Genomic DNA, 17,934 nt, shown 5'->3' on the forward strand with positions numbered 1-17,934 from the left:
TGAGGATAGGTTTTACCATACTTAGTTAAGTTATGGTGGGTAAAAAAAAGTGACAAAAACCCTCCACTGCAAAGCATATAGCAAATGGAAATATTACTGTATGCTCATTTGCATGTCTTAGAAAGGTCTGCAACCCCGGTTATATATAACCCCTATATATATATATATATGTAGCGCACTTCCCCCCACCCCTGGGAGATATGGCAGCAGCTACGGTATGTGTGGTGCTTTACCTGCGGCTCATAGGAGGCCTGAAACTCCACTGCTGGGAACCTGGGGTGTACCTGGTCCGTATCCGTATCCATATGGGACAAGCACCTACAGCCTATCAGCACCTATGGAGTGCCAACTTTTCTATTTGAATATACAGGTAAACCCCCTTATAGTTCGGTCCTCGGGGTCCACGCTAGTAACGGGGTCGCGCTAATTTAAAAAAAAAATGGCCGCCGCGCGCCTGATCGGGAGGGAGGGAGTGAGGAGGGAAGGAAGAATGGGGTGGCCGTTAGCCCTACACGTCCCCTAGCAACGGCGAGTCCTCCCACCACCGGCATCCATATTTCCTCCCCCCCAGGCCCCCACACCTACCGGCCCTCCGCGGCATAGCGGGAGTTAAGATGGCGGCGCCCATGCTGAGAGTGTCTGTGCCGGTGGGAGAGCGGGGCCCGGTACGCGGTGTGCGCACTGGGGATCCTGCTGGCCATCTACGCCTACCACGTGGAGAGGGAGAAGAAGAGGGACCCCGGCTACCAGGCAATGTGCGACCTCAGCGAGTGGGTGCGCTGCTCCAGCGTCTTATTCTCCAGGTACCGGAGAGGGAGGGGGAGACCCGCACACCGGTCCTGACATGCAGCCGCAGGGAGAAAGGACACCAGAGCAAGGGACCGGTCCTGATCACCACCTCCCCGTGTCAGGAGAGATAAGGACTAAAGGGGGAGGAGGGGGTGTGCTTCCCTCACTGGAAGTCTCATCCTCTAAGGGGTTAATATGGCTGTAACAGGGGGATATGACTTCAGTGCGGGTGTGAGTTTTTTTTTATTGTAGGTAGGGCTACATTAAACCCCATGCGTGTCAGGGGAGGGGGAGAGAGACAACACTCATTGCTCTGCACTGACATTCAAGCGGTTAATGTGTTCATTGTGGCACTCAAGGGGTTAAGGTGCTGGGGTCTGTGGGGGACCTACCTGTCTAAGAGAGATATCTGTTTAGAGTGTTTGCAGTGTGTGCAGTGTAGAGTGTGTAGAGTGTGTGCAGTGTGTGCAGTGTAGAGTGTGTGCAGTGTGTGCAGTGTAGAGTGTGTGCAGTAAGTGCTGGGAGTGTGTGCAGTGAGTGCTGGGAGTGTGTGCAGTGTGTGTGCAGTGTGTGTGCAGTGTGTGTGCAGTGTGTGTGCAGTGTGTGTGCAGTGTGTGTGCAGTGTGTGTGCAGTGTGTGTGCAGTGTGTGTGCAGTGTGCAGTGTGCAGTGTGCAAAAAAAATAAATATTTAATTTTTTTTTTTTTTTTAAACGGGAGCCACGTGAAAACTGCGTTATAACCGATTCGCGTTATAACGGATCGTCTTATAACAGGGTTTTCCTGTATATATGTTTGTATCATGATACAGTGTAATGTGTCATGTGTTGTTGTTCATCTGAGGTTGTATTTACCTAATTTTAAGACCTGCTAAGGAACAGATGATTGTTATTATGTCCTGAGATGTAAAACCATAGAATTCAAAGAGGGTGTACTTTTTTTTTCACACCACTGTACTGGTATAAAGCAAATGGAAATATTACTAAATATTACTGTGTGCTCATTTGCATGTCTTAGACAGGTCTGCAACCCCGCCCTTCACCATTATTAGATTTCTATGGAACTGGTTCTTCCTCTGAAAGCTGCCCCACACCCATTCAAGCGTTAACATTGGACTGGACTTCCACATAGGAGTGGATTAGTATCAACTATTTCATTCATATTTTTATTGCTTTAAATATTTTTTTATATTTTCATCACTTACACATCAATTTATGATTTATTATTATTTATCATATATCTTTTGGCGCTACTAACTTGTGTACTAACTTGTATACTGTATATATATATAAATATATATATATATATATATATATATATATATATATATATATATGTATGTTATATATATATATAATATATATATATATATATATATATATATATATATATAATATATATATATAATATATATAGAATCCAATGCACAGCCGGCACACCATTTGCAAGTAAATAAGTTTTGGTGCTTATCCCATAAAGCAATAACAGACCATAGGATACCGGTTGCAACACGACATCAAGGGACAGCATGCAGGTAAGTAAATCATACATTTTCTGTATTTGAAAGAAGACACAAAAAAAAGTTTTTTGTGTCTTCTATCAAATATAGGAAATTTATGATTTACTTACCTGCGTGCTGTCCCTTGATGTCGTGTTGCAACCGGTATCGTATGGTCTATATACTATATATATATATATATATATATATATATATATATATATATATGGCACGATCGGAGGCGGATGCAAATCCGCCAAAAAAAGTTTTCCTCTCTAGTCATTATAAAAAATAGACAACATTTAAAAGTTTTAAGACAACCTTCTGATGCTGAACCATTCTTTATTGTTGTTATTATTCAAACTGTAAGAGATATGCAAAGGTACACCAGGAAGTCTTTTGGGACACATAAACCATGGCTTTTATTCAGCCCTTAGCTTTAAGCAATACATTTTAAGGAAGTACACAAATAAATAAACATCCTATCCCTTTGTAAGGGCTAATTCACTATCCCTGTCCCTCTTTGCAGGGCTGGGAAGATAGGTCTGTAAGCAGGGGGCCTTAACTAAGTGTGGTGAAACCTATACTAAGTTTCATTTTGCAAAGCCAGTATAACCAACCTCACACTGAGGATAACCCATTAAGGTCGAAACGGCTGTCTGTGGGTAGGTTTACTGGCTGCGCATCTTAACCCAGGCTGTGCTCAAAAGCTGTGCAATGCAGCAAGCATAAACTTATAGGGGACCACGTGATATGGTTTTGAAGCAAAAGGTGGCACTGTGTGCTCATTTGCATGTCAATTCCCAGTGGGGAGGGTTGGCAGCCAACTTTACATTTTTTTTTTGTTGGGTTATTACATGTGACAATAAAGAGAGATGCGGTCATCAATTCTACCAGGATTGAACTCTATTAACAAAGGGTGCAATCTTCCAGCATGTCTAGCCAACAGTCACATTTATTTTGCGTAGAGATAAAATGATATTGGTTAAATGTAATCTCGGATGTATCATGCTTTTTTTTGCATCAGAGCTACTGCCAGGAACATAATATCACCTAAATATCCTGCAAGTCAGAAATTGAATGCAGTATCTTTGTAAAAAAAAAAAAAAAAATATATATATATATAGATATACTGTATATATATATATATATATATATATATATCTACTATATATTTTTGAAAGTGTCCTATGTGTCCGGGTCTGTATGTGTCTCCCTGTGTCCCTCCCTGTGTCCCTAGCGGCAATCCCATTGGACCTGCCTCAGGCCAATGACATTGCTCCCTTGGCCCACCCGCCCCCGCACACCTCACACCACTGACTCAGCCCAATGAGATTGCTCCCTTGGCCCCACACCCGCCCCCGCACACTTCTCATTGGCCTGCGCCCAACACACCAAACACACCAACACCACTGCCACACTCTCCCAGCCCTCACTGACGTTTGGGAATGCTTCACAGCACCTAAACCTCAGTTCTCTGGGAGATTTGGTAACGCTTCACAGCACCTAACCCTCATTGCTCTGGGATACGACGCTCTCACCTCTCAACCACAACAACTGCGGAATCAGGTACAGACTCTTAGCTATATATATATTCTTTTCACCACTGCAACACTACCCACCCTCACACAACACCGCACGCTCACCCCACCTCCACACAACGCACCATCACGGAACACACACCACCTGTTAACAACCACCCCCCCAGCAATGCACACCACAAACGCACGCCACACCTCTCCCAGTAGGGCCTCACACATCACATTAACACTCCTGCAACATCAATCAATGCTTCACTATATGACATAGCACTCATTCCATTCTAATACACCTCCTCACACATGTCTGCTTTATGCACCACAAAAACCACCTCCAGGGACCACACATCTCGCCTTCACCCTGCTGCCACATCCGTCTTTCAATCTACACAACAAGCCCTCCTGCATACCGCCCCCCCCCCAACCCCCTCCCCAAACACTCCCGTCGCACGGATGCCCCCCCCCCCACCCCCCACAAACACTCCCGTCGCACGGATGCCCCCCCCCACCCCCCAAACACTCCCGTCGCACGGATGCCCCCCACCACCCCCCAAACACTCCCGTCGCACGGATGCCCCCCTCCCACCACCCCCCAAATACTCCCGTCGCACGGATCCCCCCCCCCACATCCCGCCCCCCAAACACACACACACCATCCCGTAGCCCCCATCACAACCCCTCCTGCAGGAGCAACACCTCTTCTATCCCGCTCAATACACAAAACACTCACGTACCCAACAACACACACCCACAAAACACTCGTGTAGCGCCAACCCTACCACACACACACACACTCCCGTCGCACGGATGCCCCCCCCACCACCCCCCAAACACTCCCGTCGCACGGATGCCCCCCCCACCCCCCCCCCCCACAAACCCTCCCGTGCACGCAAACACAGCAACACCTCCTGTACGGCCTCAACCCTACCTCCGTTCAGGGCCCGCATCCCAAGCGCGCACGTGGAGCGCCAACACTACATACATACACACCAAACCCTCCTGTACACCGCACGCACAACACTAATAAACTCCCGTCGCACGAATGCCCCCCCCAACCCCCACAAACACTCCCGTCGCAAGGATGCCCCCCCAGCCCCCCCAAACACGCCCGATGCAAGGAAGCCCCCCCAGCCCCCCCAAACACTCCCGATGCAAGGATGCCCCCCCCACCCCCCCAACACTCCCGTCGCAAGGATGTCCCCCCCAACCCCCCAAACACTCCCGTCACACGGATGCCCCCCCCCAACCCCCCAAACACTCCCGTCGCACGGATGCCCTCCCCCCACCCCCCCCAAAACACTCCCGTTGCACGGATGACCACCCCCACCCCCCCAAACACTCCCGTCGCACGGATGCCACCCCCAACCCCCCAAACACTCCCGTCGCACGCATGCACCCCCCCAAACACTCCCGTCGCACGGATGCACCCCCCCAAACCCCCAAACACTCCAGTCGCATGGATGCCCCCCCAATCCCCCCAAACACTCCTGTATACCGCCCGCACAACACTAAAATTAATCACCTCACACCCCCCTCACCCCAACAAAGACCCAACTATACCGCTAACACAACACCTCACGGTGCATGAATAAACACACCTTCACCCTGCTGCCACATCCGTGGTTCAATGTACACAACAACCACTCCTGCATACCGGACCCCTCCCCACCCCCCCAAAACACTCACGTCGCACGGATGCCCCCCACCACCCCCCAAACACTCCCGTTGCACGAATGCCCCCCCCCCACCACCCCCCAAACACTCCCGTCGCACGGATGCCCCCCCACCCCCCCCCCAAACACTCCCCTCGCACGGATGCCCCCCCACCACCCCCCAAACACTCCCGTCGCACGGATGCCCCCCCCCAAAATAACACTCCCTTAGCACGCACCCACAAACCCTCACCTGCACGCAAACACAGCAACACCTCCTGTACCGACTCCCACATCACCTTAACACTCCTGCAACATCAATGCTTCACAATATAACATAGCACTCATTACATTCACCTCCTCACACATATCTGCTTTATTAAACAACAACTACCTGAGAAAGCCGCCGTTGCCCGTGATGTCAACCGTTAATAAATATGTGTTAATATACTGTAATAATGTGTTCTGAAATTGTCAATTTTCATTTACATGTTATCTAATTTAAAAAAAAAAAAATTTCACACACACCCGCACGCACCACACACACGCACTCACACGCACCACGCGCACACACACACGGCCTCAACCACACCACACGGCCTCAGACACACACCCACAACTCCTGTGCTGATACGCCACACACTACCTACCCCCCACACAACAAACACCACAACACATGCTGCGCCATATTCAACCCACCTACCCTACACAACACTTAAACACACCCGCACATACGCAAATACACACCAACACACCCTCGACAATAAACACCTCTCATTTACACTCAACACAATGCACATTAAGTACTCTGGAACACCTCTCCCCTGGAACATCAACCCGCCACACACCAAAACCTGCCCATAAACACACACACACAACACAAAATTAACTCAAATTTTTAATAAAATATATTTGAACAAAAAACAAAATTACATAACATTTACACGACATTTTACAATTTCTGTACACATTATTACACTACATTAACACATAATTATTCACGGTTCACATCACGGGCAACGCCGGGTCTCTCAGCTAGTATATATATATATATATATATATATATATATATATATATATATATATATACTGTATAGGGAAGAAAAACTAACAAATTTGGGTAGCCATGACTAGCTGACCAAAAAAGGCTACAAAGAGGTATATATAAACATAAACCTATGCTAGCTACCCCCCTTTGCCACCTTAATGGTAACATCTAAGGTAACCAAGAGGTTAGCCCCTCCTGCCTCACCACCCTCCACGGCCCATCTATTCCCATCTGCCACCCTCCCTACCTCCAACAAAACAACCCCCACACACCCAAACGCTAGCCATTGAATCCATTGATTTGCACCGTGGCTACCTAAGCCCTCAACAGGGACCTAGATACCAATATCGCCAATCAATGAGCACCCTAAATAAATAAAACTGTTACTTGCCTTTGGCGAGATGAAGGTTTATCTTCCTCTTTCTCAGGGGCACCAACAGATACATCCAATAAACGGCTGATGCTCAACCATTAAAAAAAACAAATACAATTCTAGCCCGGAAGGCCAATCAAAATTGAAATCCAAAAAAATAAGAAAAATTAATCCTTGCCCAAAGGCACAAAAAAAACCTAAAAAAAATTCCAAGTAGGAACAATAAATCCAGTCCAGTTCAGCTCCGGAGACTCCTGCTTAAAACCTATTTAAAAAAAGAAAAAGATTTCGGAATAAGTCCGTATTATAAACAATCCACTTGGAATGTTTAATGCTAAATCCATGTGTAGTTTCTGGTGGAGGGGATGGATTTGACCTAAAACATCCGGGTAATTTCAAGGAACAAATTTGAACCGTTCCACCCATCATTACTGTTAGCTAAATTTGGGCTAGTGCCAATTAGACTAGTTAGGGGGTGGTAGACTTGTTGGAGGGTGTGGGGGTAGGAACGTTTGTTTATGGGGGTAGGTGACCTGGTGAGGGAGGTTAGACAAGCCGCTGGTATTAGGGGTGTGTTAACCCTGTGTATGCCATAGCAGTTGTAATGCTATTAGATACAATGGGTAGTAGGGTAGTTAGTGCTGTGCTGTATATACTACTGTAGTATTGGTTGTTGAAGTTGGGGAGTGTACAGTGGGTTAATGTATTTTGATTGTGTGGGAGTTGAAATGTCTGTGGCAAACTTTTTTTTTTTTTTTACTTCTCCCTGGTTGGAGACTGCATTGGGTGTGGTTTGGTAAATTGATTGCACAACACACCTGATTGGTGTCTGTTTTTAAAACAGGTTTGTAACAAATTCTGAGCGTGCATGTGCTGAGCTATGTTACTGAATTTTAGTGTGGTTCAAGTGCAGTTTGTATTGAGTGTAGAGATGTGCGGAACCGTCAAATCCATTCCCCGGATTTTTCTGAGTTTACCTTGCAAAATCTGTTCCGTGGTGTAAAAATCTGTCAACAGATTTTTCCAAATCCAATCTGTACGGATTATTTCACAATCCTATATGTGGCTTGGTTGTGCGGCTTTAAATTAATCCCCTGGAGGGATTAACATAAACCCATTATTCAAATTGTGTTTATTTCTAGTCTGTCAAACTAGAGCATGTCACGTGAGCTGGCTGGGGAAGGTAAGAGAGACAGAGCGAGACAGAGAGAGAAACACACAGTCACAGAGACAAAAGCATAACACACACACACAACAATAACAATCTCTTTTTCAAAAATATTGTTTCTTATTAATATTATTTTCTTAGTTTTTTAATTTGTTCCATTTGTTTACAATTCTTTAAGAATGAGTGTGGCAGTAGTTGCCAGGGCAGGAGGGGCACTGCCCAGGCCTCTCTTGTGAGACTTTGGAGGACTAAGTCAACTATTTTGACTCTATTTGCAGTGCAGGCGGAAGAGCCTTAGCAGTGGCTTTTCCTGCTGGAACAAGGCGCCAGAGTATGCAAAGTACTGGACCTGCTTGAACCCCGGTTGAAACCGTACCTGATAAACCGTCTGCTTCAGTGCCTGTTCAGTCTGTGTAAGGGGAACAGGTTACTGTGCAAAGTAGCCCTGTTTTAGAGAAAGAAGATAGTAGCGTGGATTTGGGGGTTTTGGGTTGACACTCTTATGTCAGTGTCACTTTTTATTATATCCTTTTCCTATATCCTCATTGTCATCATTGACCTCACCTGATTCCATCCTGCCTGTGACAGAGATTGTTTAGGCTTCCAGCACACATGACCAGCTGTTGCTTGAACAGTGACGCGAGGAGCAATGGATACAGACTTTTTCTGTACTCTAGTAGAGCAGGTTGGTGTCAGGGTTACCAGAGCAGGGTCGATATCCAATCTAATGTGGATCACAATAACAGATTTTGATGCTGTGGTCCTGGATTTGGTTTCAGCTGCACCACCTGAGTCTGCTACAGCCAGCACTTGTGAGGCGGCTTCTTTTTCTCTATCTTATATTCTGGAAGCTTCAACAGATGGGGTTGTGAGGGTTCAGGAGGTAGAACCTCAGCTGGAGGATTGGGCAGGTTAACAGGAAGCGCTTAAAGAAGTCAGAAGTTTGCAAGTGCTGTAAGCCTGTCTGGTTCAGGGATTGCATTAGTGGAACTCAGATAAGCCAAGGGTGACATTGGAGGTGGTGATGATGGCTCTTCCAATGAGCTTAGTGTGGAGTTGTGTCCTGGAGAAAGTGAGGCAGAGTAACAAGGATGTGAGTCTCATCGACGTCATGGTATAAGTCCCCAGGCTTCCCCTGATGGCATTCCAGACTCCTCCCCTAGCTCGCAATCATCACAGGGGTACAGTCGCCTGCCCAATGGAGCCACGAGCATTGTGTGGACACACATATTGACCCACCATGGCTAGTTGAGCTCCTCTGAGGTTGTTCAGTGATCCATTTGTCATGCAGCTGTGCGTAAGAGTGGCGTATGCCTGGGGACGAATGATCTTCTGAAACATTTGCAGAACAAGCTCCATGACGTTTGGGAGATGCTGCATCAACGACCCTCTGCATCAAGTCTTTTCAGACTTGATGATGATCTGGTTCTTCCTCATCTTTGAAAACCCATCACCACCACCCCTAGCATTGGTACACCACTGGTTCTTCTTGACTAGGGCACAGCATGCCCAGGTGGGATACACGGTTTACCCCTGCAGTGAGAATTGTCTCTTTTGCTTCTCCACCCATCACCCTGCTTTTTGAACCTCCTCCTTTTTTTCCACATCCACCATTATCCCAAACAGAATGGAGCAACAGAGAGTGGAAGTTGGCTTCATAGTGGGACAGGGTCAGGTGTCAAAAATTAACCAATCATATTCCTTTTCTTGGTACTGGTGTGAGTGTGCCGTGTGTATACTGTGGACACTTTGTTAGTAGGAGCGAGTCAGTTTTTGAGACACTGACACAGACCATCGGCGAGCATATAAAGCTAAACCATTCGAGGAGATCACTTACATTGTATGGAAACCCAACCCTCTCTAATAGCGCATCAGAGATCAGATGCTTTGTAAATTCTTCTGTATTTGGTGTGATTTAAAAATGACCTGGACATTACAGGGAACCCATTAGGGATGTCCAATGATTCCTACTAGGAAGTGGAAACCCTGTGGATAAACACTGTCTTAGGATATCTCCTTTATCAAACACCCAAATTCACATGCTATTCTGCTGCTCCTACATGGCCTTGTTCCTTTGATATATTTTGAACACTTCTTCTTTGCTTTCTCTGAAGTTTTACTGTTACTGAGCCTACTACCCTCTTCATACAGTATATCATTTAACTTCATTATACCCCTGAGGAAGCGGATCATTCCGCGAAACGCGTAGGGTGACGTCACAGACCCTGCGTCCTGGCATTCAAGCGCACATCCCATCAATCCGCAAGCATTGTGGAACTGAGGTGCCAACACAGACATCTGCCCTTACCAACAGCAGCATCTCGCGAGAGCGAGAGAGTCTGAGCAGATTACGGACAGAGGCAACTGGGTCACGAGCAAGAGAGGTCTGACGGCATTAGGCGACTTCCAAGCAGACGGGGATCCCACCGAGCCACCAAGCTGGTCTGAGTAGGAGACGGAGGAACACCCGTGCAGGACATCTGAAGCGGAGAGGCAGTCATTCCTCTTGGATGTGTACATTTTCATGCGCTTGTTCTACCTGCTTCTTGTAAGTAGGATTCCACAGGTTGCCTGACGCAGGAGCTGTGGCAGTTCATGTTTTTAATTGTTTTTTGTTTTTCATGTGCATTAAATATCCCCTTTTTTTATTCACTTGCTCTAACACCCTGATTTTTCTCAAGCCCAACCCTTATATATTAGGGATATTATTACGTTAACAATATCACACTATGTTGCTGTGTTTATTTATTCACATGTGCTGATTGACGGTTGGATCTCATCATCCCCTCTCTGGAAGACTTTGGAAATATATTCATCCTTCATTATCACCATACGGTTGTATTCATTTATGTTGTATAATTTAATTATTGCAATCTAATGTGTGTTAATCACTATTTATAGATGCAAGGGCGCCACTATTTGTTCTGTTTTTATTTCTTACACTAACTCAGGGTGGTTAGTTTTGTAGTTGGTAGCCCTAATCACTTTAATATCACATACTATTTTTTTGAGTATTTATTTTTATCACTTAATACTAGAATAGCGCTACACACAAACACATTCTTTTTTTCTATTGTATTACAAATGTTTTGTTATGTTGTTAATAATGACTACTACTGTATTACTATTCAAGGTAAGGCTGCATTAATGCTCTTTGATGCCGAACAATCATAATCATCTTCATTGCTTTATTAACAATCATTGACATAGATAATATTAATGACTTGTCATTATATATTACATTTTAATTATGTTTTTTTTTTTAATTTCAAGCTTGTGTTAACAATCTTTAACAATAGAAATGACTATATAGTATGCCAAATTGCATATTATTTAATTATTGAATGACAGATATTAAATCGCAACAGTAGGAACTACTGGTCGGATTAGTATAGACTAGTTAAATTACTACTTAGTTACTACTAGTACTCTAGTTATTTAACAAGGGAAATGCTCTATTTTATACCGCGTTGTGGGATGAGCGAGTAAACCTAATAGGATAAAGATTCATAACACGGAATGAAACACGGGGAAACAACGTTTGAAACGGCATCAATTTGTGGATTTTGTCATCAAATTGTCCTATTATTGTCAAACTTCAGTTAAAAATGATGTCTGGCCAATTTCATTCTCATACTATTATGTCATACTATACTATCATACAAGCCAATAAATAAGCCGAGTTTGCACTGATAGTCGAGACTCATTTTTGAGGGAGTTTGTTCGTTTTTTTAATTTTTAATACAAAAAAAATATATAAATGTAAAAAATTTAAAAATTCAAATGTTAAAATTATCATTGAAAAAATGACAATAAATCATCTTTAAAAACACTATTTTGATTACAAGCGTTACGTTGTTAATCATGGTTACTATTACTAGTCAAAGGAAGACCGTGTTAATGGCCTTTGATTCCAAGCAATCACATCAATAATGAACATAGTAAATCGTATGCCTAATTTTTAGTGAATACATTAATTTAATAATGGTTTGCGATGTAAAGGCAGCGTTATTGGCCTTTGTTTCAATGTCATATGCAAAATGCCAAATTGCATCTACTTTTTTTTATGAACAATCATTGACATAGATAATCTAAACGTCACATCGTTACATATTACATTTTCATTATGATTTTTTTATTATTAATAGGACAAATTGCATTGTATTTAACTTGTCACTGTAGTATAGACTTGTTAAATTACTACTTAGTAGCTGTGACGGTAGGGATTAGCCAATCTTCATAATAATGGTGAAGCCCGACTGGTTACCCCTGTAAACTGTGGGTCCCTGGCAGCTAAGTAGCACTATAAGACAGGGACACTGTAATGCATATGTAAAACCTGTCCTGATTGTGTGTTTTAAATATTCCCCTTATCTAATAAACATGAGACTTCGGGAGTGGGAGTTTTAAGGGGGATATTGTAACGAGTGCTAACAACAAACAGGACGGGACCGTAGGGCTGAGGTGGGGATAAAAGAAAGAAATACAGTGCGCAGCTAATAACACCTATATAACTATAATACTACAAGCTACTATGAGTAAACTGCGAACATAATTCGGAATACACCTTAGTGAAAACCCTTAACCTTAGAGTGCACAATAAAACATGCAATATCTGTGATATCAATTGGCGGCTGCAGCTGTAGTAATTCAGGGTGGCTCAACACTCCGACAGCACTAAACAGACAAGAAACAAAAAAACACAGCGCAAAACCGCATAGTGAAGTATATCAAAATATATAATGATATTAAAATGGTGAGTATTCAGCGTACATTAGGTAGAAGAAACAAGCGCATTGAGTGCATATCACACGATAGGTTACCACACTGCAGCAGATGCCGTGATTCACTGGTAATCTTCGTTGGAAAGATTTGTGATGTCAGCCCCACGTTCCTGGTAAGTGGTATTGTAGGAACTCCGTCTGTCCTATGGTCTCGAGCCCATCAGTAGAGGATTCCTCTCGGGGACACCGGCGTGTAGGAGCTCGAACTGCAGGATCGCGTCGCCGCTGAGTGACGTAACAGTCACATGGATGATAGTCTCTTCTGCATACGTAGTGCGGGGATCAGTCCAAGGCGGAACAGAGTGATAGCCCCACCGTAGCAATGGCAGTGAAAGAGCTACTATGAGCCACAAAACTGCTAGCTATATCCGCCACTTCACAAATAGCAGCAATGGGAGTTGGGCTATAATTCGTAGCAAGAGAAGTGCTTATCCTACGTGTTTCGTAGCAGTCAGCGCTACTTCATCAGGAAATAATTCAGCAAACGTTACCGGCAATATTAAGTACACGCCCTGCCTTCCGTATTGGTCAGTCACTAATGTATAACAGCCAATCGGGTTGGTGCTGGCGGCAACCAATGTAGGCTGAGAGCCTTTGCTGATAATAAACATGAATACATTTTATTAAAGCAATACACATAAATAAAAACAGGGAAATAAAAGGCCTAGAAAAAAGAAAACAGTATTAGTATCAATACCTAATAAAGCCTAAAAAGCATCTAATAGATACTTATATATTGTAAAAAGGTTAATGAAAAAAATATATTTTTAATTAAATTAAACAAAGAGACCTGAGATATACTGTTTATGTCAAATCAATATAAAGCCCAGACATCTATGTCCTCATTTAACCCCTTGGGGGACATAGGGCCTCATGCAGTAAGCCCCGATAAGGCTTTTTCGGCATTTTATAGCCATTTTTTGCCCTCCGGATTCAGTAAGCTCCGATAAGTGGGAATTATCGGCAACTTTTCCTCCCGATAAGAAGTTATCGGGAGACGGCTGCCGATAAGCCACTTATCGGGACTTTTTTAACCCGGCTGAATTCAGGAAGGCCCGATCAGCTTTTCGGTGCTGATCGGCACCCCAGATTGGAGATTTTATGGCCAATCCGTCCCGCCAACTAAAGTTGGCAACTTGCTGTAGGAGAAGCTTCGGCAAGGGCGACACTTAGAAAAAATCAGCCCCTTTTCCTGCCTGTGACTGATGCCGGGGGTCTCCGGAGCTGAAACCCGCACCGGAGCCCCCCGGCATGCATCCGAGGCAGGAAAAAGGCATTTAAAAGCGACTTCATTACCTTAGCGGCTAACCGCTAAGGCAATGAAGGGGTTAACTCACCGTGCCATCTTTATTGTGGGTAGCGGGGGTGGGTGAAGGGGGTATTTGGCCCTGGGTGTGAGTTTAGGACTTGCGGGGGGCTTGCGGGGGCACTTAACCCCTTCACGACCGTAGCGGTTAATACCGCTATGGTCATGAAGGGGTTAAGGCCTCCCGGTCCCCACCCGCAAGCCCTAAACAACCACCATGGGGGCTAATACCCCCTTCACTCACCCCCACTACCCATAATAATAAAAAAATACACACACCAGCCCCACACTAACTAACTAAATATATATATATATATATATATATATATATATATATATATATATATATATATATATATATATATATATATATATATATAACCCCAACAACACCTATACCCCCCTAACATACAGTATAGTAATGGGCACAATGACTATTATCCACAAAAGGATAATAGTGCAGTTGTCCATTTAAAATACATACACAGCAATAAAGACATTAAATACATATAGCACTCACCCATGTGCGGCTGCCACGATGAAGGCCATCCTCATCTTCATCCTGCCCATGCCCCATCCGCTTCTGCAAAACAGACACAATAATTAAAACATTCAATGTAATGTCCCCTAACCCCTTAATCTCCATAGCGGTTATTAACCGCTACAGTCATTAAGGGGTTAAGGCCTCCCGCTACCCACCCGCAAGCCCTAAACAACCACCATGGGGGCTAATACCCCCTTCACCCACCCCCACTACCCACAATAATAAAAAATACACACACCAGCCCCACACTAACTAAATAAATAAATATATATATATATATATATATATATATATATATGACCCCAACAACACCTATACCCCCCTAACATACAGTATAGTAATGGGCACAATGACTATTATCCACAAAAGGATAATAGTGCAGTTGTCCATTTAAAATACATACACAGCAATAAAGACATTAAATGCCATATAATAATAAAATACATTTAACACACATCTATGCATAGCAGCATAGCCACAATGATTTACAATACAGAAAATCAAGCTTTAAATACACTATCATTTCTTACCCTGTATGTATATATCTCTCCAGACATACATACATACATACATACAGTGGCAAGAAATGATATGCATAAAAAAAAATAAACGCATGAAAAAGCAAAAAAAAACACATTTAAATTAAATACATTTCTTTAGTTAACTTACCATTACTTGACCCACTCACCGACTCCCGTTGATCAGCTTACTCACGAACCAATCCACGAACAGGAACCCATAAAATAAAAAACCATAAAATAATAAACATTAAAATAATAAAACACGACAATCCAGGGGTCTTCTAGTTGTAATCCATCTTCATCTGTATTCTTCTACCTTCTTCCGGGGTCTTCTTGCCGTCCGGTGCCCCGCCCTGGTCTTCTATCTTCAGAGGAGGTCCTTCCTCCTCGGCGTCTGGCTTCAAAATGAGACGACATAGACTTTTAAAGGCCTATGACGTCACATTTTCGTCATATGGTTCCCACGTTCAAGTACCATGTAACAGAGGCTTGGGGGAGAAAGGATGTGATGTCATTGCAAGCCTCTGTCACATGGTACTTGAACCAATCAGAGTAGGGATGGACTTCCCACGCTCTGATTGGCTGCCGTACCATGTGAGTCCGGCCATGTGTCTTTTCATGATGTTTTCTTAAAGGCAATTGCAGCAAAGCCATTCTGATTGGCTGTGCTGTCATTGCCTTTAAGTGACGTCATCAATTTTTTTTACATCGGCCAAAACACATGGTTTTCACGGCCCAATCAGGGCCGTGGGAACCATATGACGAAAATGTGACGTTATAGGCCTTTAAAAGCCTATGTCGTCTCATTTTGAAGCCAGAAGCCGAGGAGGAAGGACCTCCTCTGAAGATAGAAGACCAGGGCGTGGCACCGGACGGCAAGAAGACCCCGGAAGAAGGTAGAAGAATACAGATGAAGATGGATTACAACTAGAAGACCCCTGGATTGTCGTGTTTTATTATTTTAATGTTTATTATTTTATGTTTTTTTATTTTATGGGTTCCTGTTCGTGGATTGGTTCGTGAGTAAGCTGATCAACGGGAGTCAGTGAGTGGATCAAGTAATGGTAAGTTAACTAAAGAAATGTATTTAATTTAAATGTGTTTTTTTTTGCTTTTTCATGCTTTTATTTTTTTTTATGCATATCATTTCTTGCCACTGTATGTATGTATGTATGTATGTATGTCTGGAGAGATATATACATACAGGGTAAGAAATGATAGTGTTTTTAAAGCTTGATTTTCTGTATTGTAAATCATTGTGGCTATGCTGCTATGCATAGATGTGTGTTAAATGTATTTTATTATTAGAGAGATGTAAGTTTTGGGCTTCTATGCTGTACTGTAGGTCCTGTTGAGGGTTGCTTTAGTATATAGTTATTTTTGGTGTACTTTTTGGTATGTTTTGAACTTGTTCTCTATAACGATAGCTATAGTTAATTGTGTAATTGGTATGGATGGTATTTTAATTGGTTAGGGATGTAATTGATGTGTGTTAATTCATTGATGGTGACTTTATTGGATTAAATAATATAGTTCTTGTGATGTCAGGCTATTTGAGTTGGATTATTGTATTGTTAACATTGATTTGCAGCGTATACATGTAGTTTACATGTTATGCTACATGTATACACTGTAAATGCAATGTTTTAAGAGGCATTTGAGCCTTCAGATTGAATGATTAAATGGGATTTGGTTAGGAAATTGGTTTTTAATTCATTGAGGATGTTATGCATAAGTGGTGTTGGCATTGCAGGATGGCTTCACCCCTTAATTACCTTTGAGGTTAGTACCCGATAAGGTGATTAAGGGGTTCATTGGTATGTTAATGTAATTGAGATGTATTGGCTATTTATTATTTTAGCAACGGACCCCAACGATGATGCTGGCGACGGAGCCTTCTTATTGATGAGGTTAGTACAATTTTCTTTACTTTATAACGGTATTGAATGTGTTTAATAATGGCCAAATAATGTATTATACCTATGTGGATAATATTTATTTGGCTCATTATTGTACTGTATGTGCTGGGGGAGGGGGTATTGGCCCCAAGGGTATTTGGTAGTACTCCCATGTGGATAGTGGGTGAGGGTGGTTGGGCCTCAGGGTTGGGGGGGTTGGGGGGGCTAGTGGGGGAGGGTATGTGGGTGAGGGTGGGTTAACCCCTTAATGACTGTAGTGGTTAATAAACGCTATGGAGATTAAGGGGTTAGGGGACATTACATTGAATGTTTTAATTATTGTGTCTGTTTTGCAGAAGCGGATGGGGCATGGGCAGGATGAAGATGAGGATGGCCTTCATCGTGGCAGCCGCACATGGGTGAGTGCTACATGTATTTAATGTCTTTATTGCTGTGTATGTATTGTAAATGGACAACTGCACTGTTATCCTTTTGTGGCTAATAGTACTGTTGCCCATTACTGTATTGTATGTTGTGTATTGCTGCTATGTTTATTGGGGGCATTTGTCCCCAATAAACATGCTACTATGCGTTAACCCCTTCATTGCCTTAGCGGCTATCCGCTATGGTAATGAAGCAGCATTAATGTATTTTAATAATATTGTGCGGGAGCAGGAGGCCCCCTGAGCTGAAGCGCATTTATTTGTGGCTCAGAGACCCCCTGCTGCCCGAGTTACAGGCCCCGGTTTGGCCCATCGGTTACAGTGTGGACGCCATATTTGTTGCGGGGACGCTATAAACATGGCGGCGACACTGC

This window comes from Ascaphus truei, chromosome 6 (genome assembly GCF_040206685.1).
Source record: "Ascaphus truei isolate aAscTru1 chromosome 6, aAscTru1.hap1, whole genome shotgun sequence".
NCBI lineage: Eukaryota > Metazoa > Chordata > Amphibia > Anura > Ascaphidae > Ascaphus > Ascaphus truei.